The 27,178-nt window shown below is 52.8% G+C and overlaps 1 pseudogene; it reads right to left on the bottom strand.

Annotated features, from left to right (window-relative positions):
- Positions 1-1,312: 1,312 nt before the first annotated feature.
- LOC106732451 (E3 ubiquitin-protein ligase TRIM39-like) lies at positions 1,313-11,552 on the bottom strand (annotated as a pseudogene).
- Positions 11,553-27,178: the final 15,626 nt, after the last annotated feature.

Here is a 27,178-nt window from a genome sequence, read left to right as displayed (position 1 = left end):
CAGAGTGTTCTGCTGGGTGGGACAGGCTCTGAGCTTTGCCACTTGCCAGCACGCTGCCCTCAGGGATCAGACACAGTGCGGAGCCTCTTCCCCCGGCTTCTGGCAGTCTGGGGTGTGTGCGCCCTGAGGGAGAGGCTGGACCTTTGGGCCTGGGCATCCCTTGACCCCTGCTGTGACATTCAGTGTAAGGGGCTGGTAAAGGTAAGGTAAAGGTTTATAAAGTATTTATTAATAACTTGGGTGCCACATCCAAAGAAGCCACATGAATTCAGTACCGCTGCACAACACAAAATTAATTCTGCTCATGGGAGGAAACCCTTAGGCTATGACTACACTGGCGGCATCTTGCGCAAGGGTTTTTGTGCAAGAAGTCTTGTGCAAGAACACGTCCACACTGCCATGTGCGAGCTGTGCTTTTGCACAAGAGCATCCATGGCAGTGTGGATGCTCTCTTGCACAAGAAAGCTCTGATGGCCATTTTAGCCAGAGGGGTTTCTTGCGCAAGAAATCACTGCTGAGCATCCACACTGCCCTCTTGCGTAAGAGAGCTTACACCTGTTAGAAAGGAGCGTAACTCTTGTGCAAGACACCCTCTCTTACCATGCCGTACTGTACATTTCCTTGCGCAAGAGCAGGCGGGCAGTGTGGAAGCTCTGCAGATTCTTGCGCAAGAACGACGGTATTTGCGCAAGAAACCATGAGTGTAGACATAGCCTTTGAGGAAACACTTCCCCCAATCTCTCTGCCCTCGAGTTAATGTCACACACATTGGGTTAATGCAATTGCAGGATAGTTGCATGGGGGGGGGTTGGTGGGGGCCAAACTAATCCCTGTTAATAGGAGGATGGTGGGAAAAGTCCTTCAAGAGGGGTGACATGACACCTTTTACTTCTGGTCATGTGTCTATCTTGACCCGAGCATGTTACCTCCAGTGGCGTGGTTAATGGGGGTCAGGGGGTGTGGCTAATGGGACACCACCAAAAATTATACAAACCTGCTGCCCCTGCCCGGAAGTGTGCCGGGCACGCTATGGAAGGGGGTGTCGGCCCTGAAGGAGGAGTGCAGCGGTTGTGTGTGCCACAGGAGGAGTGAGTTGAGCTGTGGGAGGGGTGTTAGCTACCTCCTGGGCTTTGCGGGGCAGGTAGCTGTATGTTTCTGGTCCCCCTGTTGAAACTTTTATGTGCGGTGTGTGGTGTTATGTTTTTTTTTTTTTTTTGCTCAACCAAAATTGCTACGGGGCCCCGTCAAAATTGTTCGAATTGGGCCCCACACTTCCTAAAGCCGGCCCTGTGGGGGGGGGGGCGGGAGGAGAGGGGGCATAGGTGATGTCTCTGGTTCCATCTCCATGGAACATGCCTGGGGTCGGTCTGTGCTGTGGGGGTTGCTGATTCCATCAGCCTGAGCCCAAGCTCTGAGATCGACCCCCTGGCAGTGGATTTAGGGGGTACAGTGAAGACTCCCCCAAATCCAGTGCAAGCTCTGCAGTCGCCCCCAGTGAATGGGATGAGCAAGGGGAGCTGACGGGAGAGTGTCTCCCACTGACCCAGCATGGTGCAGCCTCCGCGATATCCCCACCCAGGGCAGCAGGAGGTGAGAGTCTCAGCTCACTGCACTGCCATTCCCTCCAGCCTGCACTGGGGCCGGGAAGATGGTCAAGGGAGCCGCGTTGGTGCCCCCAGCATTGTTACTGGGACTGAAGAAAGGGCAGAGCGTCCCGGAGAAGGTACCGGTGAAGGTGAAGAGATGGGACCTGTCAGTCACATTGTAAAACAAGACCTCGCCCACCTCGTAGTCCAGGAAAACCCCCACCCGGCTGGGCCTGGCGCTCATGGGGAGGGAGTTCGAGGGGGAGGTGAGGGCCTTGTATCCCCCGTCCCTCAGCCTCACGACCCAGTATCCATCCACAGGTGAGAGTGCGATGTGCCCCTTCCTGCTCACAGATTCCCTGCAAACCCCCAGGTACCACTCAGTCTTGTCTCCCACCTCCACCTCCCAGTAACACCTCCCGCCCCCGAAACCCTCGGTTCCCAGCACACAGGGACAACGGTCAAATCTCTCCGGGGTGTTGAGCAAAGCCAGGCACATATCTCCGTGTCTCACACGTTTCCGATCCTCAGACAGGACGAGGTTGGGATGAGCTGTGTCTGGATCCAGAGTCATGTCCACTAGGTAGAGAGTCACAGAGTCAGGGCCAGGTCGCTGGGATCAGGGGGAAATTAACCTGCCCCCCTATTAATCAGGGCGGTGGGGGTTTTGTCATCTGAGGGGAGTCAGGGACCCTCTGCCTGTGAGGAGACAATGAGCAGGGGCAGGGCAGGAAGGGTGGGGGAGGGGAGGGCACAGGCTGATGCTGGGAGAGGAAAGGGGAGGGTCATGTGATGGGGCAGAGGGGGTGGAAAGCAGAGGGGATGGGCAGGCACAAGTACAATTGGGGGCAAGAGGAATTGGTTCTATGAGGACAGAGGAGAGAGAAGAGAGGGGGTTGCAGGGGGCGAGGGGAGGGGCAGGCACCAGGGGAGAAAAAGGGGACAGATCCCACAGGCACAGGGAAGCCAGGGTAGGATCAGGCACTGGGGGACTAAGAGGTGTGAGGCAATGGGGGAGGTCCAAAGGGGAAGAGGGAACCAAGGGGAGGGACAGGTGATAGGGCCCAGGAGAATGAGCAATTTGATAGGGCCCAGGAGGTGCCAGGACCATGGGGGAGAGAGAGTGGGTAGACATAGGGGGGCTGGAACCTGGGCCAGAGGGGCTGGCTGGGGCAGGGAAAGAGGCAGAGGAGGGCAAGAGGAGGGGCAGGTGCCAGAGGACTGCAGGGGAGTGAGGAAGGGGCAGATGTGGGGTAATGGGAGGCATGAGCACTGGGGGAGGTTAAGGGGGAAAGGAGGGGCAGGCACCAAGGCCATAGGGCCCACTGGGGAAGAGACAAAGGTGGGGGGGCATCAGAGATCAAAGAGGGGGAGGAGAAGGTGCAGGCATAGGACACAGAGAAGGGAGAGGGGAGGGAGTGGCACTAGGGGAAGGTGCAGGTGACAAGGAGACAAAGAGGGGGTAAGGAGGTGGGGCAGGTGCTAAAGGGGCATGGGAAGTGTGAGGTGTGGGGCAGATCCCAGGAGACACAAGGGCAGGGAGGGAAGGAGCATTTATCAAGTGGGAGGGGGCATGAGGGGTGGGTGCCAGGGAGACAGAGATGGGCAAGAGAAGGGGAAGTCCCTAGGAGGGCTGGGTGGAGGGGCAGATGTAAGAAGAGCAGAAAGGAGAGGGGCAGGCACCAGGGGATAGAGGGGGAGGAAGGGAGCAAGGAGGCAGAGAGAGAGGGGTGTGGGGAAGGGCAGGCCCGAGGGAGTCAGAGGGGCAAGGAGATGTGGGCACCAATGCAGCAGAGATGGGGGTGGGGAAAGGGCCTGTGACGTAGTGGGGGTACTTGCTGGGCTGTGGTGACCCCTGCTGTCTGGAGCAAGACCCAGCAGGGAAAACCTCACTATGCAAAGGTAGTGCCAAACTTGTTGAACCAGTGGCCAGACACCCCCCATGGAGAGGAACAAAGGAAGGTGGAATGCTGCCCTGGCTGGGGGGCAGGGCTGGAAGGGAATTTAGTTAGTTCTGTCTGAGAGCATGGAGGAGAGCCTAGGGGAAGGGGCTGGAGTTTAGGGGCCCAGTCTCCCCCATCTCAAGGGGGCCTGAGGCATCCTAGCCCAGCTCTGTGACCAGATTCCATCTGTGCTGTGCTGTATCCTGGAGAGGCAATAAACTTCCTCTATTCCACCGGCTGGTGCAGTCTGTTTGTGCCATTTCGGGGTGCAGGAGACGGGGGACCCCCAACGCGCCGTCACACTGGTGTCAGAAGTGGGATGCACTGCACCCCGTGGATGGAGCTTCCAGCGGCGAGCGACAAGGCACAGTAGAAGCAAGAGCCCTGGAGCCAGGCGTGCTGGAGACAGAGCGAAGCGGTTCCTGGGAATCGGGGGGCGCTGCAGCACTAGACTGGTGAGTCTGCACCGAGGGGACCAGCGGGCAGATGGCCTACGCCCGACTCTTGAAGGCAGAGCTGGTGGGGCTGTGCAGAGAGAGGGGCTTGCCTGTGCAGAAAGCAACCAAGGCCCAGCTGATTGCTCAGCTAGAAGAGAACGACCAGCCACAGGGCCAGGACCTTGTCCCCAGGGGAAGCAGCCAGACCCCCCCTGAGAGTGTGTCAGGCTCAGAGAGGGGGAGGAGTGCTGGAACTCACCAGAGAGATGAGACAGCTTCCCCCAGGAGGCCTGCAAGCTGCAGCCCATCTAGGGCAGGGGCCAGCCAAGCAGAGCTGCGGCGGCTGGAGATCCAGCTGCGGATCAAGGAATTGGAAGTAGAGGACCGAGAGAGGGACCGCCAGGACCGAGAAAGGGATCGCCAAGATCGAGAGAGGCAGCGGCAGCATGAGCTGGCCATGGCAGAGCGGAGAACCGGCGGGGCACCGGCTGTGCCAAGAGTGGATGGGCCACAGGGTCCCAGGACTGCCAGATGCTTGGAGAGGCTCGTGGTGGCCCAATTGAAGGACATGGGCGACATAGACGGGTTCCTCAGCTCCTTTGAGAGGGCCTGTGGACTGCAACGGGTTCCCCCAGCTGACTGGCTGCAGGAGCTCATCCCCGCACTGAACCAGGAGGCGGCCGGAGTGCTCAGTCAGCTGGAGGACCTACAGCCAGGGGATTACAACCAAGTCAAGGAGGCCCTGCTGCACAAGTTCGGGCTGACCCCCGAGATGTACAGGAAGAAGTTCCGGGGGGGTACAGAAAGGGCCATGGGAGACCTATGTGGACCTGGCTTCCCGCCTGGCGCAATACTGCCGCAAGTGGGTGTCTGGAGTCGGGGCCCAGACTGCAGAGGAGCTGCTCAAGCTGGTCATGATGGAGCAGTTCTATAAGTGTGCCCACCCAAACTGAGGCTGTGGCTCAAGGACCGGAGACCAGAGAACCCCCAAGAGGCCGGGAGACTGGCGGATGAGCTCACGGAGAGCCGGTCCGGGTGTGAACGGGAGTCCCGGAGAGAAAGGGAACCGCGCAGAGACCGGATCTCGGCTGAGCGACGGAGGGAGTCAACTACGGGGCGAGACCAAGGAACAGGTCGTCTGCGCCCCAGAGAACCAGCCAGGGCCTGGACAGAGACAGCCCAAAGCCTAACTTGCCATCGCTGTGGGCAAAAAGGCCACAAGAGGGCTCAGTGCACCAGGTCCCAGGACCGGGGACTTTCCAGGGTTAACTGGCTGGGGCGGGAGGAAGGGCAGGCTGCCCCAGAGGCAGGGGCTGGCAGGCAAACCTCAGCTCAGAGAGAGGGGAAGGATGCTCAGTGCACCTCCCCTGGGAGGTCTGATTCTCAGGAGGCGGATTTCTCCGTGTACCGGGTGGGGGCAGGACGGCCCCTGCGGAGCGAGTGCCTCATACCCCTGGAGGTGGATGGTAGGAAGGTGACAGGCTTCTGGGACACGGGGGCAGAGGTGACTCTGGCCCGATCCGATATAGTGGCCCCAGAGCGGATACTACCCCACACGCAGCTGACCCTGAAGGGCATAGACGGGTCCCCGTTTAAGGTGCCTGTAGCCAGGGTGCATCTGAAATGGGGGGCGAAGGAAGGCCTCAAGGAAGTGGGGGTGCACCCGCACTTGCCCACAGAGGTGCTGATGGGGAATGACCTAGAGGAGTGGCCCCATGAATCCCAGCGGGCTCTAGTCACTACCCAGAGCCAGAGCCAGCGGGGGGGCTGACAACCTGCGTCCAGGGAAGGACTCCGGGCAGCGTCCTCAGGGTCCCATCCCAGTGGACACGGGGTCCAGCCAGGCTGGGACTCCGGACCTAGGCAAAGGTGGGGAACAGGTCCCGATCCCTGCCTCAGCAGCTGAATTCCCGGCTGAGGTGCAGGCAGACCCCTCCTTGCAGAGGCTGAGGGACCAGGCTGGCCTCCGTGCAGCTCGGCCCTGGGGGAGAGGTGGCCAGGAGAGATTCCTGCGGGGGCGTGGACTCCTGTTCCGTGAATGGCTTCCCCCCAGGAAGGCGAGGGCATGGGGGGTCCAGCGGCAGCGGGTCGTCCCCCGAAAGTATCGCCTCAAGCTGCTGTATTTGGCCCACGATGTCCCCGTTGGGGGCCACCGGGGGATCCGGAGCATCCGGCTGAGGCTGCTCCAACACTTCTATTGGCCGGGAATCTTTACAGCCGTGCAGCGGTACTGCCGGTCCTGTGACTCCTGCCAGAGGGGCGGGAAGGCCCAAGACAGGAGGAAAGCGGCTTGGGGGTCTCTACCCCAGATAGACCCTCTGGACTTGCTGAGAGAGTTATGGGAAGGGAAGACCTCCCTGGATGGAGCTTCGGGGGTGGAAGCCACCCTGGCTGTCCAGAGAAGGCTCACTGGGCTCATGGCCCCGGCCCGAGAGACCCTGGCCAGAGATCAAGGCCAGCGGAAGGGTGGGTGTGACCCCCGAGGACAGGCCTGCGCCAGTCGCCCTGGAGCGGGGCGGCGAGTGGACAGAGGGAAGCCAGCTCATGTGGGGCCTTGCCACGGCCGGCCTGAGTCAAGGGGAGCACCCATGTCCCCGGGGCGGGTTCCCACGCAGAGGACCCGAACTTCCCTAGGTCACGAGCGGAGTGACCCTGCTCAGTTCGCTCTTGGAGGGGGGAGAACTGTGATGTAGTGGGGGTACTTGCTGGGCTGTGGTGACCCCTGCTGTCTGGAGCAAGACCCAGCAGGGAAAACCTCACTATGCAAAGGTAGTGCCAAACTTGTTGAACCAGTGGCCAGACACCCCCCATGGAGAGGAACAAAGGAAGGTGGAATGCTGCCCTGGCTGGGGGGCAGGGCTGGAAGGGAATTTAGTTAGTTCTGTCTGAGAGCATGGAGGAGAGCCTAGGGGAAGGGGCTGGAGTTTAGGGGCCCAGTCTCCCCCATCTCAAGGGGGCCTGAGGCATCCTAGCCCAGCTCTGTGACCAGATTCCATCTGTGCTGTGCTGTATCCTGGAGAGGCAATAAACTTCCTCTATTCCACCGGCTGGTGCAGTCTGTTTGTGCCATTTCGGGGTGCAGGAGACGGGGGACCCCCAACGCGCCGTCACAGGGCCTACACCACAGGGCCCGATGCAGGGGCCAGGGAAGGGATACCAGGCAGACAGAAGGGCAAAGGAAGGGGTAAGAGCCAGAGAGGCAGGGGGCTCACACTAAGGGACTAGAAGGGAGTGAGGGGTGCAGATGTCAGGGAGCCAGAGAGGCAGGAGAGCACTAAGGGGAAGGTGGCAGGGGAAGGGTGCAAGGAAGGGGCAGGCACCTGTGGGTGGGAAGGAGGGGGACAGGGAAGGGTCTTGTGCAGAGGGGGACAGGGCAGGAGAAGACAGGGTAGGTAGCAAGGAGCAGAGTGGAGGAGAGGTGGAGGAAGGGAGGGGACAGCTGATGCCGGGAAGCAAAGAAGTGACATTTTAGGACCCTTTTAGTGTTTGAGTAACAGGCAACAGAGCTGTACTTAGCCTGCCCAATTGAGGGGATCCCCCAGCGCAGTGCCAGGCAGGCCGGGCTCAGGGCATCAGCTGGACACTCCAGAGTGGCTGTGAAATGTGCCCTGGCCAGGAAAATCCCCCCAGCCCTGATCTCAGCCCACAGACCCAGCTGCCAGTGGAGACTCGGCTCCAGCCTGAACTCTCTGCCCAGAGCCACATGTCCCCTGGGCCCTGCGAGCAGCACAGACCCTCTGCCGCTGCCCCGGCATCTCCCAGCACAGGCACAGCCACAGAGCCCCTCCCAGAGCCCCATGGGGGCAGGTGTCTGCAGCTGGCGACTGCCCCAGCTTCGCCCCGGCTCCTCTTGCCGAGCCCTGACGCAGATGTGCTGGAGACTCTCACACCCGGCTCTGCAGACACAGCAGGTACAGCTACACAGCCGCCAGCGCGTCCCATGCACCTGGAGAGAGACACAGACACGCCCCCATGACCTGTCTGTGCAGCCCCCTGCACATGGGCTCAGGCAAGACCTCCCAGCACCTGCTCAGTGGCAGCAGGCAGTGAGGGGTCAGGGTGGCAGGGTGAGGGGGCCAGGTCAGATCCCAGATCAAATGTCAGCAGGTGGGTGTGAGCAGCAGGCAAACTCCCCAGCACTGAGCCCATCAGCCTCCAGCTACCACCCAGCTCCCAGCCAGGTCCATGTGTGTCCTGGGGCCCCAGGCTCTGCCCTGAGCCCCCGGCACCAAACAACTCAATGTCCCAGGGGCTCCACTCACCTGCAAATCTGTTCAGAGCTTCCCTCAAATCAAGACAAATTTTATACACATGCTGCAGGTTGAAAGAAACGGCTTCGGGTTCCTGGAGTTTCGTGTTTTCACTCCTAGGAAGCAAACGTCCCAGCATCATCAGCTGCCCTGCACTGGCATCGCCACAGGGCCCCCACCAGGAATACGAGGGCAGCAAAAATGGGACACGCACCTGCTCGATGTGCTTTTCACATCCTGAAAGGAGAAAGAGAATTGATGCTCTGGTTGAACACCGGGGCAATTCCCCATCCAGGCAGAAGCCTTTCATCTAGACAATAGATTCACCATCCTAGGCTTCACTGTTCTGTGGCAAAACCTCCTGCTCCACTTTGCATTTACACTCAATTCATTGTAGGTCAGATGGGAATTTAGTTAAATGGTTCTTTCTCCTAGGGACCCCGCCCCCGTATCTGTGTTTAGCGACTGGTTGAGTCCAATGTTCTGGAGTCACAGCAGGGATCTCTGCATTGTTTTTACACCAAACATTTCATCTCCCAGGGCCTCCTTGGATCTCCATGATTCCTCGCCCACCCAAACTGCACCGTCTGGAACTGATGGAGTCCTTGGCCAAGTATTGTCTCTCAGCACGTTTACTCTCATCCTTGGGATCCAGGCCCATGGATCCGAGTTGTGATTCTGACTGGGTGCAGAGTTTTGACGCTGTCTCACCTTCAGCAACTGGCTGCTGACACTTCCCCTTGATCTCTGCGATCAGCTGCTGCAGGGAGGCGCTTTGGTGGGAGAGTTTGGTGACATTTTCCTGGAGCCTCTACAGAGTCTCCCTCTCCTCCTCCGCCAGCCTCTGCAGAAGCAGCTGCTCCTCCTCCCTCAGCAGCATGTGCAGCTTGTTAAATTCAGCAGCAATCATCTCCCGCTTTGCCTGCACTTTCCTCTGGAGAAAGGAAAAGAGAGAGGAACCCACAGGCCAGATGCCAAGTTAGACAAGGCCTCTGCCCATGAAGCAGGGAGAATCAGATTGGTATGAGGTTTGTAAGGATAGTTACTTCTTTGGGAAACACACCAGAAAGTGTCAGCGAGGTAGCTGTGTCAGTCTGCTTCAGCAAAAACAACAAGGAGTCCAGAGTCCTTGTTATTTGTATCATAAAGGGTTGGTTTTAGCTCAGAGTGAACAGGGCCAGTCCTGTAGTGGGCCTGTCCAGGGTGCTAGGTAAAGCTGCCGTCTGTTATTGCAGGTGGCATGGGATGGACACGGGAAAGGGAAGAAATCGAGGGAACAGGAGAGATGTACGGTGGGGAGGGACAGCACAGTCTGTGAGGAAGGAGATTTAGGTGCACAGAGCTGGGCACTCACTGCCCCCCCCCCTCCCGCTCCCTCCAAGAGACCTGTCCTAGCAAGATGTGGGCGATGCTCATTCTTGGCAACCTGCTCCCAGGGCTGTCATGTTCAGGACACAGGACTGGTGCCAATAGCCCTGTGGGTGCCGTCCTGGGGCTCACGTTGGTGTTGGACCCTCAAGGCACTGCCAGGGCTGGCTTTGCCCTGGCCCAGCCTGGCCATGTGCCCAGTGATCTGCCAATGTCCTCATTACACCCCTACATCCTCAGCGGGGATCTCACTGTAACAGGCAGGGGAAGCAGAACGGACATGTTGTCCCAGGGGTTCATGCTCCAGCTACAGACAAGGTCAGGGAAGGTCACAGGAGCAGCAGGTGATTGGGATGAGGGGGCCAGACGATGGCAGCAGAGGCTGGGACCTTCCCTGGCTCTGGTCACTCAGGGAGGGGGAATGGGTCCTGCAGCAGTGGGGTGTTGATGGCATTGTGGGCAGATACACTCCAGATAGACTTGATCTGCCAGAGCAGGTTCATAGCCTTGTTCTGGAGCTTTTAGCTCCTTCACCCTTGGGAGCACTGCTGGGGGAAGGGCTCGGGGAGAGAAACCCAGACTCCCACCTGCCACTCCCTGGTTTTCTCCTTTTCTTTAGACGTCAACGCCCGGGCCTCCTCCAGCTGCTTCCTGAGCGGGCCCATGGCCCCCTGGAGTTTCTCCTGCAGGGCATCATGGGCGACAAACAGCCGTTATCTGCCTGTACGACAGGCAGCGAGCGCCATGCACACCGGCCTTCCATACGCACGCAGGGACCCAGCCTGGAAGGAGGCAGCCACTTGGCTTTGCCAGCCCCAAAGGCACCCTGAGAGCACAGATGCAGGGGCTCTGCCTCCTGCAGCCACTCAGGGTGTCTCCACACCTCTGTGTTAGCTCAGGGCCAGAGAGGAAATGGCTGGGAAGCCCCTGAATGGTCCCTCCAGCCAGTGCGAGGAGCTGGGGCAGGAACATCGCTGCACCGCGCCTCAGGCCCAGACCCAGACTCTGCTCTCCCGTGTGCTCAGGCTCCCAGGGGGCCTCCCGCACAGCAAAGGCCTCTCACCAGTGCAGCCTCATTACCCGTGCAGGGAGGTGCTGTGATGTGCCTGGAGACCAGTGAGGGAGAGGGGAGCCCTGGGTCTCGGGGAGCAGACACCTGTAATTGTGACAGGACTGTGGTAACCCGGCATTCTTACCCCCTTGGGCAGCCCGTGATTCATTCGCCCAGCGCAGCACCATGCCATGCGAGGGCTTAAAAATCCCCACTAACCCATCAAACGTCCAGTTAACCTAACGCTTCACCAGTTAACTGCACTACGCAAGACCTCACTGCTGGCTCCAGCCTCTACCCTCCCCGGCCCGCCAGGGACAGAGGCTGCTCCAGCCAAGATGCTGAGGACATCCCTGCTCCAACTCTGCTGCGCCATGGTCTTCTGGATAGCTGTGTCGAGTATCACCGCGGTTACTTCACTTCCACGTACCATGGAGAAGGGGGGACCCGGACGGGAGAGGGCGGTGGGACAGAGCAGGCTGCTAGGCCTTCAGATCCCACACCACAGGGAGAGCGGGAATGGGGGCTGACCCCCTGCTGTTGCCCCATGTCAGACCACCCAGTGCCACCATGTCAGGGGACAATGGGGCAGAGTAGGAGTTGGGATTGGCAGGAGGGGTGAAGCAGAGGCAGGGTGCAGCTGGGGTGGGGGGTGCCCTAGATCCCATGCCCCCTTGGGGACAGCCCTGGCTGTAGAGTCACCACTGACATAATTAGGTTGATGTGAGCTGCCGATGTCACTCTAACACCACAGTGTGAACCAAGCCCCAGGACCCGCCCTGCAGAGCATGGTCCCTACCTTGGGCAGCCTCCTTGATGGGCACTGCCTTGTGGGCACAGTGCTCCCGGGACTCTCTGCAGATCACACAGATGGGGGTTTGATCCTCCTGGCAGAAGAGCTTCACCAGCTCCACCATGTTGCCCAGCTGGTAGTTGGGCCGCAGGTGTCTCTGCAGGACAGTCTCCAAATACTGGTGGAAAATCCACCCCGGCTGTGGGTTCACCCATCCCTGTCTGCAGCCACCTCTTGTTCAGGGGGAAAACTCTTTTCCTAAGTAATGGCCCAATGCGGGGGAGGGGAGATAAACTCCCCAAAGGACCAGTCGTCCCTCCCCCCCCCCCTTATGGCTGGGAACAGATTTGTTCCCCCATTGTCTCCTCATGTTTCATAATCAAATTCTGTTCCCCTTTGCACCCAATAAACTAACCTGCAGCTGAGAAACGTGACTTAATGATCATCAGAGACAGGAGCCCATTTGGGACCAGTGTCTCCCAGCTGCTAAGGCAGGGCTGCCCAGCCCGACAGGCTATTTTATTGCCCCTGATGAGGTGGGGGAAGAATGTGGGTAACAGGGGCCTCCTCCACTCCAGGGGGCTGCTTTCTGTTTCACTGCCTGTCACATTACTGGATTTGAGGGGAGCAGCCAGATCGCTGCTGCACCCATAGGTGGGGGTGTTGGCCCCAGAAAATGGTATAAAAGGGGACCATGTGGGGTGTTGAATAGAAGCTCACTGTGTTTGTATAATGTCTGTGTGTGCAATTATAAGCATGTATTTGTATGGATACTGAATATTTCCCTGCATGTGATTGAGCATTGGGCAGGGCCCAGCCTATGGACATGCTAATCAGTGAGGCCCTGTGGGACAATGGCACTCAATGGGCCAAGGACACACCTAAAGAATGAGTGGTGACTCATACCTAAGGGCTACCAGCAGGCAACACAGGAATAAGGTGGACCAGGTGACCTGCTATAGCCAAGAAGAGACCAGGAAGGAGGGATAAATAGGCCATGTGGTAGTCTCCATCTGGTTCTTCAGCTCAGCACTTCATCCCAGAGGCAGCAATGCAGGGAAGAGCCAGAAAGACCTGTGAACCCATCCTGATTCTAGGATGTGCAAAAGGAACTTTTAAACCAGCAGCTGTAACATCTCTGAGGCAGTACAAGACATGGACTCAAAAGCACGAGTGCCACGTTATCTTAGCGGTTTCTAGCTAGGCACAAGTGGTTTCTGTCCTATAGCGGTAACTACCGTCCAGTTTGCTGGAATTCTCGCAATGAGGGATCATGGAGGTTAGGTAGGGAGAATGTCGGTAGCGTTTTTCTGCATGTAGGACGGTCCCAGCAAAATCTTCTACTGCAGCACCCTTGTTTCCGCCTCGAGAACATATGGCAGGTTTTTCACACATTTCTGAGGCAGTACAAGACATGGACGCAAAAAGCGTCTCAGAAGCACGAGTGCCACGTTGTCTTCGCGGTTTCTAGCTAGGCACAAGTGGCTTCTGTCCCATAGCGGTAACTACCTTTCAGTTTGCTGGAATTCTAGCAATGAGGGATCATGGCGGTAAGGTACCGCCAATACCCTATATCATTTTTCTCCATGTAACACATTCCCAGCCATATCGTCTAGTTCAATAGCCTTGCTTCCTCTTCGATAACATGTGGCAGGTATTTCACACATTTTCAGAGGCAGTAAAAGAAATGGACGCCAAAAGCGTCTCAGTACCAAGAGTGCTACAGTGCCTAAAGTGTTTCAAGCTGGGCACAAGTGGTTTCTGTCCTATAGCGGTAAGTACCGTCCAGTTTGCTGGAATTCTCGCAATGAGGGCTCATGGAGGTTAGGTAGGGAGAATGCCGGTAGCGTTTTTCTGCATGTAGGACGGTCCCAGCAAAATCATCTACCGCAGCACCCTTGTTTCCGCCTCGAGAACATGTGGCAGGTTTTTCACACATTTCTGAGGCAGTACAAGACATGGACTCAAAAGCACGAGTGCCACGTTATCTTAGCGGTTTCTAGCTAGGCACAAGTGGTTTCTGTCCTATAGCGGTAACTACCGTCCAGTTTGCTGGAATTCTCGTAATGAGGGATCATGGAGGTTAGGTAGGGAGAATGTCGGTAGCGTTTTTCTGCATGTAGGACGGTCCCAGCAAAATCTTCTACTGCAGCACCCTTGTTTCCGCCTCGAGAACATATGGCAGGTTTTTCACACATTTCTGAGGCAGTACAAGACATGGACGCAAAAAGCGTCTCAGAAGCACGAGTGCCACGTTGTCTTCGCGGTTTCTAGCTAGGCACAAGTGGCTTCTGTCCCATAGCGATAACTACCTTTCAGTTTGCTGGAATTCTAGCAATGAGGGATCATGGAGGTAAGGTACCGCCAATACCCTATATCATTTTTCTCCATGTAACACATTCCCAGCCATATCGTCTAGTTCAATAGCCTTGCTTCCTCTTCGATAACATGTGGCAGGTATTTCACACATTTTCAGAGGCAGTAAAAGAAATGGACGCCAAAAGCGTCTCAGTACCAAGAGTGCTACATTGCCTAAAGTGTTTCAAGCTGGGCACAAGTGGTTTCTGTCCTATAGCGGTAAGTACCGTCCAGTTTGCTGGAATTCTCGCAATGAGGGCTCATGGAGGTTAGGTAGGGAGAATGCCGGTAGCGTTTTTCTGCATGTAGGACGGTCCCAGCAAAATCATCTACCGCAGCACCCTTGTTTCCGCCTCGAGAACATGTGGCAGGTTTTTCACACATTTCTGAGGCAGTACAAGACATGGACTCAAAAAGCGTCTCAGAAGCACGCGTGCCACGTTGTCTTAGCGGTTTCTAGCTAGGCACAAGTGGTTTCTGTTCCATAGCGGTAACTACCTTTCAGTTTGACTCAGTTCTCGCAATGAGGGATCATGGAGGTAAGGTACCGCCAATAACGGATATCATTTTTCTCAATGTACGACATTCCCAGCTATATCGTCTAGTTCAACAGCCTTGCTTACTCTTCGAGAACATGTGGCAGGTTTTTCTCACATTGTTGAGGCAGTGTAGGACATGGACTCAAAAAGCGTCTCAGAAGCAAGATTGCCACTGTGTCTTAGGTGTTTCTAGCAAGGAACAAGTGCTTTCTGTCCCATAGCGGTAACTACCGTCCAGTTTGCTGGAATTCTCGCAATGAGGGATCATGGAGGTCAGGTAGGGAGAATGCCGGTAGCGTTTTTCTGCATGTAGGACGGTCCCAGCAAAATCTTCTACTGCAGCACCCTTGTTTCCGCCTCGAGAACATGTGGCAGGTTTTTCACACATTTCTGAGGCAGTACAAGACATGGACTCAAAAGCACGAGTGCCACGTTATCTTAGCGGTTTCTAGCTAGGCACAAGTGGTTTCTGTCCTATAGCGGTAACTACCGTCCAGTTTGCTGGAATTCTCGCAATGAGGGATCATGGAGGTTAGGTAGGGAGAATGTCGGTAGCGTTTTTCTGCATGTAGGACGGTCCCAGCAAAATCTTCTACTGCAGCACCCTTGTTTCCGCCTCGAGAACATATGGCAGGTTTTTCACACATTTCTGAGGCAGTACAAGACATGGACTCAAAAAGCGTCTCAGAAGCACGAGTGCCACGTTGTCTTCGCGGTTTCTAGCTAGGCACAAGTGGTTTCTGTCCCATAGCGGTAACTACCTTTCAGTTTACTGGAATTCTAGCAATGAGGGATCATGGAGGTAAGGTACCGCCAATACCCTATATCATTTTTCTCCATGTAACACATTCCCAGCCATATCGTCTAGTTCAATAGCCTTGCTTCCTCTTCGATAACATGTGGCAGGTATTTCACACATTTTCAGAGGCAGTAAAAGAAATGGACGCCAAAAGCGTCTCAGTACCAAGAGTGCTACAGTGCCTAAAGTGTTTCAAGCTGGGCACAAGTGGTTTCTGTCCTATAGCGGTAAGTACCGTCCAGTTTGCTGGAATTCTCGCAATGAGGGCTCATGGAGGTTAGGTAGGGAGAATGCCGGTAGCGTTTTTCTGCATGTAGGACGGTCCCAGCAAAATCAACTACCGCAGCACCCTTGTTTCCGCCTCGAGAACATGTGGCAGGTTTTTCACACATTTCTGAGGCAGTACAAGACATGGACTCAAAAGCACGAGGGCCACGTTATCTTAGCGGTTTCTAGCTAGGCACAAGTGGTTTCTGTCCTATAGCGGTAACTACCGTCCAGTTTGCTGGAATTCTCGCAATGAGGGATCATGGAGGTTAGGTAGGGAGAATGTCGGTAGCGTTTTTCTGCATGTAGGACGGTCCCAGCAAAATCTTCTACTGCAGCACCCTTGTTTCCGCCTCGAGAACATATGGCAGGTTTTTCACACATTTCTGAGGCAGTACAAGACATGGACTCAAAAAGCGTCTCAGAAGCACGAGTGCCACGTTGTCTTCGCGGTTTCTAGCTAGGCACAAGTGGCTTCTGTCCCATAGCGGTAACTACCTTTCAGTTTGGTGAAATTCTAGCAATGAGGGATCATGGAGGTAAGGTACCGCCAATACCCTATATCATTTTTCTCCATGTAACACATTCCCAGCCATATCGTCTAGTTCAATAGCCTTGCTTCCTCTTCGATAACATGTGGCAGGTATTTCACACATTTTCAGAGGCAGTAAAAGAAATGGACGCCAAAAGCGTCTCAGTACCAAGAGTGCTACATTGCCTAAAGTGTTTCAAGCTGGGCACAAGTGGTTTCTGTCCTATAGCGGTAAGTACCGTCCAGTTTGCTGGAATTCTCGCAATGAGGGCTCATGGAGGTTAGGTAGGGAGAATGCCGGTAGCGTTTTTCTGCATGTAGGACGGTCCCAGCAAAATCATCTACCGCAGCACCCTTGTTTCCGCCTCGAGAACATGTGGCAGGTTTTTCACACATTTCTGAGGCAGTACAAGACATGGACTCAAAAAGCGTCTCAGAAGCACGCGTGCCACGTTGTCTTAGCGGTTTCTAGCTAGGCACAAGTGGTTTCTGTTCCATAGCGGTAACTACCTTTCAGTTTGACTCAGTTCTCGCAATGAGGGATCATGGAGGTAAGGTACCGCCAATAACGGATATCATTTTTCTCAATGTACGACATTCCCAGCTATATCGTCTAGTTCAACAGCCTTGCTTACTCTTCGAGAACATGTGGCAGGTTTTTCTCACATTGTTGAGGCAGTGTAGGACATGGACTCAAAAAGCGTCTCAGAAGCAAGATTGCCACTGTGTCTTAGGTGTTTCTAGCAAGGAACAAGTGGTTTCTGTCCCATAGCGGTAACTACCGTCCAGTTTGCTGGAATTCTCGCAATGAGGGATCATGGAGGTCAGGTAGGGCCAATGCCGGTAGCGTTTTTCTGCATGTAGGACGGTCCCAGCGAAATCTTCTACTTCAGCACCCTTCTTTCAGCCTCGAGAATATGTGGAAGGTTTCTCACACATTTATGAGGCAGTACAAGACATGGACTCAAAAAGCCTCTCAGAAGCAAGAGTGCCATGTTGTCTTAGCGGTTTCTAGCTAGGCACAAGTGCTTTCTGTCCCATAGCGGTAACTACCTTTCAGTTTGCTGGAATTCTCGCAATGAGGGATCATGGAGGTAAGGTACCGCCAATACCCTATATCATTTTTCTCCATGTAACACATTCCCAGCCATATCGTCTAGTTCAACAGCCTTCCTTCCTCTTCGAGAACATGTGGCAGGTATTTCACACATTTCAGAGGCAGTAAAAGAAATGGACGCCAAAAGCGTCTCAGTAGCAAGAGTGCTACAGTACCTAAAGTGCTTCAAGCTGGGCACAAGTGGTTTCTGTCCTATAGCGGTAAGTACCGTCCAGTTTGCTGGAATTCTCGCAATGAGGGATCATGGAGGTTAGGTAGGGAGAATGTCGGTAGCGTTTTTCTGCATGTAGGACGGTCCCAGCAAAATCTTCTACTGCAGCACCCTTGTTTCCGCCTCGAGAACATGTGGCAGGTTTTTCACACATTTCTGAGGCAAGACATGGACTCAAAAGCACGAGTGCCACGTTATCTTAGCGGTTTCTAGCTAGGCACAAGTGGTTTCTGTCCTATAGCGGTAACTACCGTCCAGTTTGCTGGAATTCTCGCAATGAGGGATCATGGAGGTTAGGTAGGGAGAATGTCGGTAGCGTTTTTCTGCATGTAGGACGGTCCCAGCAAAATCTTCTACTGCAGCACCCTTGTTTCCGCCTCGAGAACATATGGCAGGTTTTTCACATTTTTCTGAGGCAGTACAAGACATGGACTCAAAAAGCGTCTCAGAAGCACGAGTGCCACGTTGTCTTCGCGGTTTCTAGCTAGGCACAAGTGGTTTCTGTCCCATAGCGGTAACTACCTTTCAGTTTGCTGGAATTCTAGCAATGAGGGATCATGGAGGTAAGGTACCGCCAATACCCTATATCATTTTTCTCCATGTAACACATTCCCAGCCATATCGTCTAGTTCAATAGCCTTGCTTCCTCTTCGATAACATGTGGCAGGTATTTCACACATTTTCAGAGGCAGTAAAAGAAATGGACGCCAAAAGCGTCTCAGTACCAAGAGTGCTACAGTGCCTAAAGTGTTTCAAGCTGGGCACAAGTGGTTTCTGTCCTATAGCGGTAAGTACCGTCCAGTTTGCTGGAATTCTCGCAATGAGGGCTCATGGAGGTTAGGTAGGGAGAATGCCGGTAGCGTTTTTCTGCATGTAGGACGGTCCCAGCAAAATCATCTACCGCAGCACCCTTGTTTCCGCCTCGAGAACATGTGGCAGGTTTTTCACACATTTCTGAGGCAGTACAAGACATGGACTCAAAAGCACGAGTGCCACGTTATCTTAGCGGTTTCTAGCTAGGCACAAGTGGTTTCTGTCCTATAGCGGTAACTACCGTCCAGTTTGCTGGAATTCTCGCAATGAGGGATCATGGAGGTTAGGTAGGGAGAATGTCGGTAGCGTTTTTCTGCATGTAGGACGGTCCCAGCAAAATCTTCTACTGCAGCACCCTTGTTTCCGCCTCGAGAACATATGGCAGGTTTTTCACACATTTCTGAGGCAGTACAAGACATGGACTCAAAAAGCGTCTCAGAAGCACGAGTGCCACGTTGTCTTCGCGGTTTCTAGCTAGGCACAAGTGGCTTCTGTCCCATAGCGGTAACTACCTTTCAGTTTGGTGAAATTCTAGCAATGAGGGATCATGGAGGTAAGGTACCGCCAATACCCTATATCATTTTTCTCCATGTAACACATTCCCAGCCATATCGTCTAGTTCAATAGCCTTGCTTCCTCTTCGATAACATGTGGCAGGTATTTCACACATTTTCAGAGGCAGTAAAAGAAATGGACGCCAAAAGCGTCTCAGTACCAAGAGTGCTACATTGCCTAAAGTGTTTCAAGCTGGGCACAAGTGGTTTCTGTCCTATAGCGGTAAGTACCGTCCAGTTTGCTGGAATTCTCGCAATGAGGGCTCATGGAGGTTAGGTAGGGAGAATGCCGGTAGCGTTTTTCTGCATGTAGGACGGTCCCAGCAAAATCATCTACCGCAGCACCCTTGTTTCCGCCTCGAGAACATGTGGCAGGTTTTTCACACATTTCTGAGGCAGTACAAGACATGGACTCAAAAAGCGTCTCAGAAGCACGCGTGCCACGTTGTCTTAGCGGTTTCTAGCTAGGCACAAGTGGTTTCTGTTCCATAGCGGTAACTACCTTTCAGTTTGACTCAGTTCTCGCAATGAGGGATCATGGAGGTAAGGTACCGCCAATAACGGATATCATTTTTCTCAATGTACGACATTCCCAGCTATATCGTCTAGTTCAACAGCCTTGCTTACTCTTCGAGAACATGTGGCAGGTTTTTCTCACATTGTTGAGGCAGTGTAGGACATGGACTCAAAAAGCGTCTCAGAAGCAAGATTGCCACTGTGTCTTAGGTGTTTCTAGCAAGGAACAAGTGCTTTCTGTCCCATAGCGGTAACTACCGTCCAGTTTGCTGGAATTCTCGCAATGAGGGATCATGGAGGTTAGGTAGGGAGAATGTCGGTAGCGTTTTTCTGCATGTAGGACGGTCCCAGCAAAATCTTCTACTGCAGCACCCTTGTTTCCGCCTCGAGAACATATGGCAGGTTTTTCACACATTTCTGAGGCAGTACAAGACATGGACTCAAAAAGCGTCTCAGAAGCACGAGTGCCACGTTGTCTTCGCGGTTTCTAGCTAGGCACAAGTGGTTTCTGTCCCATAGCGGTAACTACCTTTCAGTTTGCTGGAATTCTAGCAATGAGGGATCATGGAGGTAAGGTACCGCCAATACCCTATATCATTTTTCTCCATGTAACACATTCCCAGCCATATCGTCTAGTTCAATAGCCTTGCTTCCTCTTCGATAACATGTGGCAGGTATTTCACACATTTTCAGAGGCAGTAAAAGAAATGGACGCCAAAAGCGTCTCAGTACCAAGAGTGCTACAGTGCCTAAAGTGTTTCAAGCTGGGCACAAGTGGTTTCTGTCCTATAGCGGTAAGTACCGTCCAGTTTGCTGGAATTCTCGCAATGAGGGCTCATGGAGGTTAGGTAGGGAGAATGCCGGTAGCGTTTTTCTGCATGTAGGACGGTCCCAGCAAAATCAACTACCGCAGCACCCTTGTTTCCGCCTCGAGAACATGTGGCAGGTTTTTCACACATTTCTGAGGCAGTACAAGACATGGACTCAAAAGCACGAGGGCCACGTTATCTTAGCGGTTTCTAGCTAGGCACAAGTGGTTTCTGTCCTATAGCGGTAACTACCGTCCAGTTTGCTGGAATTCTCGCAATGAGGGATCATGGAGGTTAGGTAGGGAGAATGTCGGTAGCGTTTTTCTGCATGTAGGACGGTCCCAGCAAAATCTTCTACTGCAGCACCCTTGTTTCCGCCTCGAGAACATATGGCAGGTTTTTCACACATTTCTGAGGCAGTACAAGACATGGACTCAAAAAGCGTCTCAGAAGCACGAGTGCCACGTTGTCTTCGCGGTTTCTAGCTAGGCACAAGTGGCTTCTGTCCCATAGCGGTAACTACCTTTCAGTTTGGTGAAATTCTAGCAATGAGGGATCATGGAGGTAAGGTACCGCCAATACCCTATATCATTTTTCTCCATGTAACACATTCCCAGCCATATCGTCTAGTTCAATAGCCTTGCTTCCTCTTCGATAACATGTGGCAGGTATTTCACACATTTTCAGAGGCAGTAAAAGAAATGGACGCCAAAAGCGTCTCAGTACCAAGAGTGCTACATTGCCTAAAGTGTTTCAAGCTGGGCACAAGTGGTTTCTGTCCTATAGCGGTAAGTACCGTCCAGTTTGCTGGAATTCTCGCAATGAGGGCTCATGGAGGTTAGGTAGGGCCAATGCCGGTAGCGTTTTTCTGCATGTAGGACGGTCCCAGCGAAATCTTCTACCGCAGCACCCTTGTTTCCGCCTCGAGAACATGTGGCAGGTTTTTCACACATTTCTGAGGCAGTACAAGACATGGACTCAAAAAGCGTCTCAGAAGCACGCGTGCCACGTTGTCTTAGCGGTTTCTAGCTAGGCACAAGTGGTTTCTGTTCCATAGCGGTAACTACCTTTCAGTTTGACTCAGTTCTCGCAATGAGGGATCATGGAGGTAAGGTACCGCCAATAACGGATATCATTTTTCTCAATGTACGACATTCCCAGCTATATCGTCTAGTTCAACAGCCTTGCTTCCTCTTCGAGAACATGTGGCAGGTTTTTCTCACATTGTTGAGGCAGTGTAGGACATGGACTCAAAAAGCGTCTCAGAAGCAAGATTGCCACTGTGTCTTAGGTGTTTCTAGCAAGGAACAAGTGGTTTCTGTCCCATAGCGGTAACTACCGTCCAGTTTGCTGGAATTCTCGCAATGAGGGATCATGGAGGTCAGGTAGGGCCAATGCCGGTAGCGTTTTTCTGCATGTAGGACGGTCCCAGCGAAATCTTCTACTTCAGCACCCTTCTTTCAGCCTCGAGAATATGTGGAAGGTTTCTCACACATTTATGAGGCAGTACAAGACATGGACTCAAAAAGCGTCTCAGAAGCAAGAGTGCCATGTTGTCTTAGCGGTTTCTAGCTAGGCACAAGTGCTTTCTGTCCCATAGCGGTAACTACCTTTCAGTTTGCTGGAATTCTCGCAATGAGGGATCATGGAGGTAAGGTACCGCCAATACCCTATATCATTTTTCTCCATGTAACACATTCCCAGCCATATCGTCTAGTTCAACAGCCTTCCTTCCTCTTCGAGAACATGTGGCAGGTATTTCACACATTTCAGAGGCAGTAAAAGAAATGGACGCCAAAAGCGTCTCAGTAGCAAGAGTGCTACAGTACCTAAAGTGCTTCAAGCTGGGCACAAGTGGTTTCTGTCCTATAGCGGTAAGTACCGTCCAGTTTGCTGGAATTCTCGCAATGAGGGCTCATGGAGGTTAGGTAGGGAGAATGCCGGTAGCGTTTTTCTGCATGTAGGACGGTCCCAGCAAAATCTTCTACTGCAGCACCCTTGTTTCCGCCTCGAGAACATGTGGCAGGTTTTTCACACATTTCTGAGGCAGTACAAGACATGGACTCAAAAGCACGAGTGCCACGTTGTCTTACCGGTTTCTAGCTAGGCACAAGTGGTTTCTGTCCTATAGCGGTAACTACCGTCCAGTTTGCTGGAATTCTCGCAATGAGGGATCATGGAGGTTAGGTAGGGAGAATGTCGGTAGCGTTTTTCTGCATGTAGGACGGTCCCAGCAAAATCTTCTACTGCAGCACCCTTGTTTCCGCCTCGAGAACATATGGCAGGTTTTTCACACATTTCTGAGGCAGTACAAGACATGGACTCAAAAAGCGTCTCAGAAGCACGAGTGCCACGTTGTCTTCGCGGTTTCTAGCTAGGCACAAGTGGTTTCTGTCCCATAGCGGTAACTACCTTTCAGTTTGCTGGAATTCTAGCAATGAGGGATCATGGAGGTAAGGTACCGCCAATACCCTATATCATTTTTCTCCATGTAACACATTCCCAGCCATATCGTCTAGTTCAATAGCCTTGCTTCCTCTTCGATAATATGTGGCAGGTTTTTCACACATTTCTGAGGCAGTACAAGACATGGACTCAAAAAGCGTCTCAGAAGCACGAGTGCCACGTTGTCTTCACGGTTTCTAGCTAGGCACAAGTGGTTTCTGTCCCATAGCGGTAACTACCTTTCAGTTTGCTGGAATTCTAGCAATGAGGGATCATGGAGGTAAGGTACCGCCAATACCCTATAACATTTTTCTCCATGTAACACATTCCCAGCCATATCGTCTAGTTCAATAGCCTTGCTTCCTCTTCGATAACATGTGGCAGGTATTTCACACATTTTCAGCGGCAGTAAAAGAAATGGACGCCAAAAGCGTCTCAGTACCAAGAGTGCTACATTGCCTAAAGTGTTTCAAGCTGGGCACAAGTGGTTTCTGTCCTATAGCGGTAAGTACCGTCCAGTTTGCTGGAATTCTCGCAATGAGGGCTCATGGAGGTTAGGTAGGGAGAATGCCGGTAGCGTTTTTCTGCATGTAGGACGGTCCCAGCAAAATCATCTACCGCAGCACCCTTGTTTCCGCCTCGAGAACATGTGGCAGGTTTTTCACACATTTCTGAGGCAGTACAAGACATGGACTCAAAAAGCGTCTCAGAAGCACGCGTGCCACGTTGTCTTAGCGGTTTCTAGCTAGGCACAAGTGGTTTCTGTTCCATAGCGGTAACTACCTTTCAGTTTGACTCAGTTCTCGCAATGAGGGATCATGGAGGTAAGGTACCGCCAATAACGGATATCATTTTTCTCAATGTACGACATTCCCAGCTATATCGTCTAGTTCAACAGCCTTGCTTACTCTTCGAGAACATGTGGCAGGTTTTTCTCACATTGTTGAGGCAGTGTAGGACATGGACTCAAAAAGCGTCTCAGAAGCAAGATTGCCACTGTGTCTTAGGTGTTTCTAGCAAGGAACAAGTGGTTTCTGTCCCATAGCGGTAACTACCGTCCAGTTTGCTGGAATTCTCGCAATGAGGGATCATGGAGGTCAGGTAGGGAGAATGCCGGTAGCGTTTTTCTGCATGTAGGACGGTCCCAGCAAAATCTTCTACTGCAACACCCTTGTTTCCGCCTCGAGAACATGTGGCAGGTTTTTCACACATTTCTGAGGCAAGACATGGACTCAAAAGCACGAGTGCCACGTTATCTTAGCGGTTTCTAGCTAGGCACAAGTGGTTTCTGTCCTATAGCGGTAACTACCGTCCAGTTTGCTGGAATTCTCGCAATGAGGGATCATGGAGGTTAGGTAGGGAGAATGTCGGTAGCGTTTTTCTGCATGTAGGACGGTCCCAGCAAAATCTTCTACTGCAGCACCCTTGTTTCCGCCTCGAGAACATATGGCAGGTTTTTCACACATTTCTGAGGCAGTACAAGACATGGACTCAAAAAGCGTCTCAGAAGCACGAGTGCCACGTTGTCTTCGCGGTTTCTAGCTAGGCACAAGTGGTTTCTGTCCCATAGCGGTAACTACCTTTCAGTTTGCTGGAATTCTAGCAATGAGGGATCATGGAGGTAAGGTACCGCCAATACCCTATATCATTTTTCTCCATGTAACACATTCCCAGCCATATCGTCTAGTTCAATAGCCTTGCTTCCTCTTCGATAACATGTGGCAGGTATTTCACACATTTTCAGAGGCAGTAAAAGAAATGGACGCCAAAAGCGTCTCAGTACCAAGAGTGCTACAGTGCCTAAAGTGTTTCAAGCTGGGCACAAGTGGTTTCTGTCCTATAGCGGTAAGTACCGTCCAGTTTGCTGGAATTCTCGCAATGAGGGCTCATGGAGGTTAGGTAGGGAGAATGCCGGTAGCGTTTTTCTGCATGTAGGACGGTCCCAGCAAAATCATCTACCGCAGCACCCTTGTTTCCGCCTCGAGAACATGTGGCAGGTTTTTCACACATTTCTGAGGCAGTACAAGACATGGACTCAAAAGCACGAGTGCCACGTTATCTTAGCGGTTTCTAGCTAGGCACAAGTGGTTTCTGTCCTATAGCGGTAACTACCGTCCAGTTTGCTGGAATTCTCGCAATGAGGGATCATGGAGGTTAGGTAGGGAGAATGTCGGTAGCGTTTTTCTGCATGTAGGACGGTCCCAGCAAAATCTTCTACTGCAGCACCCTTGTTTCCGCCTCGAGAACATATGGCAGGTTTTTCACACATTTCTGAGGCAGTACAAGACATGGACTCAAAAAGCGTCTCAGAAGCACGAGTGCCACGTTGTCTTCGCGGTTTCTAGCTAGGCACAAGTGGCTTCTGTCCCATAGCGGTAACTACCTTTCAGTTTGGTGAAATTCTAGCAATGAGGGATCATGGAGGTAAGGTACCGCCAATACCCTATATCATTTTTCTCCATGTAACACATTCCCAGCCATATCGTCTAGTTCAATAGCCTTGCTTCCTCTTCGATAACATGTGGCAGGTATTTCACACATTTTCAGAGGCAGTAAAAGAAATGGACGCCAAAAGCGTCTCAGTACCAAGAGTGCTACATTGCCTAAAGTGTTTCAAGCTGGGCACAAGTGGTTTCTGTCCTATAGCGGTAAGTACCGTCCAGTTTGCTGGAATTCTCGCAATGAGGGCTCATGGAGGTTAGGTAGGGCCAATGCCGGTAGCGTTTTTCTGCATGTAGGACGGTCCCAGCGAAATCTTCTACCGCAGCACCCTTGTTTCCGCCTCGAGAACATGTGGCAGGTTTTTCACACATTTCTGAGGCAGTACAAGACATGGACTCAAAAAGCGTCTCAGAAGCACGCGTGCCACGTTGTCTTAGCGGTTTCTAGCTAGGCACAAGTGGTTTCTGTTCCATAGCGGTAACTACCTTTCAGTTTGACTCAGTTCTCGCAATGAGGGATCATGGAGGTAAGGTACCGCCAATAACGGATATCATTTTTCTCAATGTACGACATTCCCAGCTATATCGTCTAGTTCAACAGCCTTGCTTCCTCTTCGAGAACATGTGGCAGGTTTTTCTCACATTGTTTAGGCAGTGTAGGACATGGACTCAAAAAGCGTCTCAGAAGCAAGATTGCCACTGTGTCTTAGGTGTTTCTAGCAAGGAACAAGTGGTTTCTGTCCCATAGCGGTAACTACCGTCCAGTTTGCTGGAATTCTCGCAATGAGGGATCATGGAGGTCAGGTAGGGCCAATGCCGGTAGCGTTTTTCTGCATGTAGGACGGTCCCAGCGAAATCTTCTACTTCAGCACCCTTCTTTCAGCCTCGAGAATATGTGGAAGGTTTCTCACACATTTATGAGGCAGTACAAGACATGGACTCAAAAAGCGTCTCAGAAGCAAGAGTGCCATGTTGTCTTAGCGGTTTCTAGCTAGGCACAAGTGCTTTCTGTCCCATAGGGGTAACTACCTTTCAGTTTGCTGGAATTCTCGCAATGAGGGATCATGGAGGTAAGGTACCGCCAATACCCTATATCATTTTTCTCCATGTAACACATTCCCAGCCATATCGTCTAGTTCAACAGCCTTCCTTCCTCTTCGAGAACATGTGGCAGGTATTTCACACATTTCAGAGGCAGTAAAAGAAATGGACGCCAAAAGCGTCTCAGTAGCAAGAGTGCTACAGTACCTAAAGTGCTTCAAGCTGGGCACAAGTGGTTTCTGTCCCATAGCGGTAACTACCGTCCAGTTTGCTGGAATTCTCGCAATGAGGGATCATGGAGGTCAGGTAGGGCCAATGCCGGTAGCGTTTTTCTGCATGTAGGACGGTCCCAGCAAAATCTTCTACTGCAGCACCCTTGTTTCCGCCTCGAGAACATGTGGCAGGTTTTTCACACATTTCTGAGGCAGTACAAGACATGGACTCAAAAGCACGAGTGCCACGTTGTCTTACCGGTTTCTAGCTAGGCACAAGTGGTTTCTGTCCTATAGCGGTAACTACCGTCCAGTTTGCTGGAATTCTCGCAATGAGGGATCATGGAGGTTAGGTAGGGAGAATGTCGGTAGCGTTTTTCTGCATGTAGGACGGTCCCAGCAAAATCTTCTACTGCAGCACCCTTGTTTCCGCCTCGAGAACATATGGCAGGTTTTTCACACATTTCTGAGGCAGTACAAGACATGGACTCAAAAAGCGTCTCAGAAGCACGAGTGCCACGTTGTCTTCGCGGTTTCTAGCTAGGCACAAGTGGTTTCTGTCCCATAGCGGTAACTACCTTTCAGTTTGCTGGAATTCTAGCAATGAGGGATCATGGAGGTAAGGTACCGCCAATACCCTATATCATTTTTCTCCATGTAACACATTCCCAGCCATATCGTCTAGTTCAATAGCCTTGCTTCCTCTTCGATAATATGTGGCAGGTTTTTCACACATTTCTGAGGCAGTACAAGACATGGACTCAAAAAGCGTCTCAGAAGCACGAGTGCCACGTTGTCTTCACGGTTTCTAGCTAGGCACAAGTGGTTTCTGTCCCATAGCGGTAAGTACCTTTCAGTTTGCTGGAATTCTAGCAATGAGGGATCATGGAGGTAAGGTACCGCCAATACCCTATAACATTTTTCTCCATGTAACACATTCCCAGCCATATCGTCTAGTTCAATAGCCTTGCTTCCTCTTCGATAACATGTGGCAGGTATTTCACACATTTTCAGCGGCAGTAAAAGAAATGGACGCCAAAAGCGTCTCAGTACCAAGAGTGCTACATTGCCTAAAGTGTTTCAAGCTGGGCACAAG

This window comes from Pelodiscus sinensis, chromosome 31 (genome assembly GCF_049634645.1).
Source record: "Pelodiscus sinensis isolate JC-2024 chromosome 31, ASM4963464v1, whole genome shotgun sequence".
NCBI lineage: Eukaryota > Metazoa > Chordata > Testudines > Trionychidae > Pelodiscus > Pelodiscus sinensis.
Note: the sequence above shows the minus strand (reverse complement) of the source record. Positions and strands in the feature narration are given on the sequence as shown.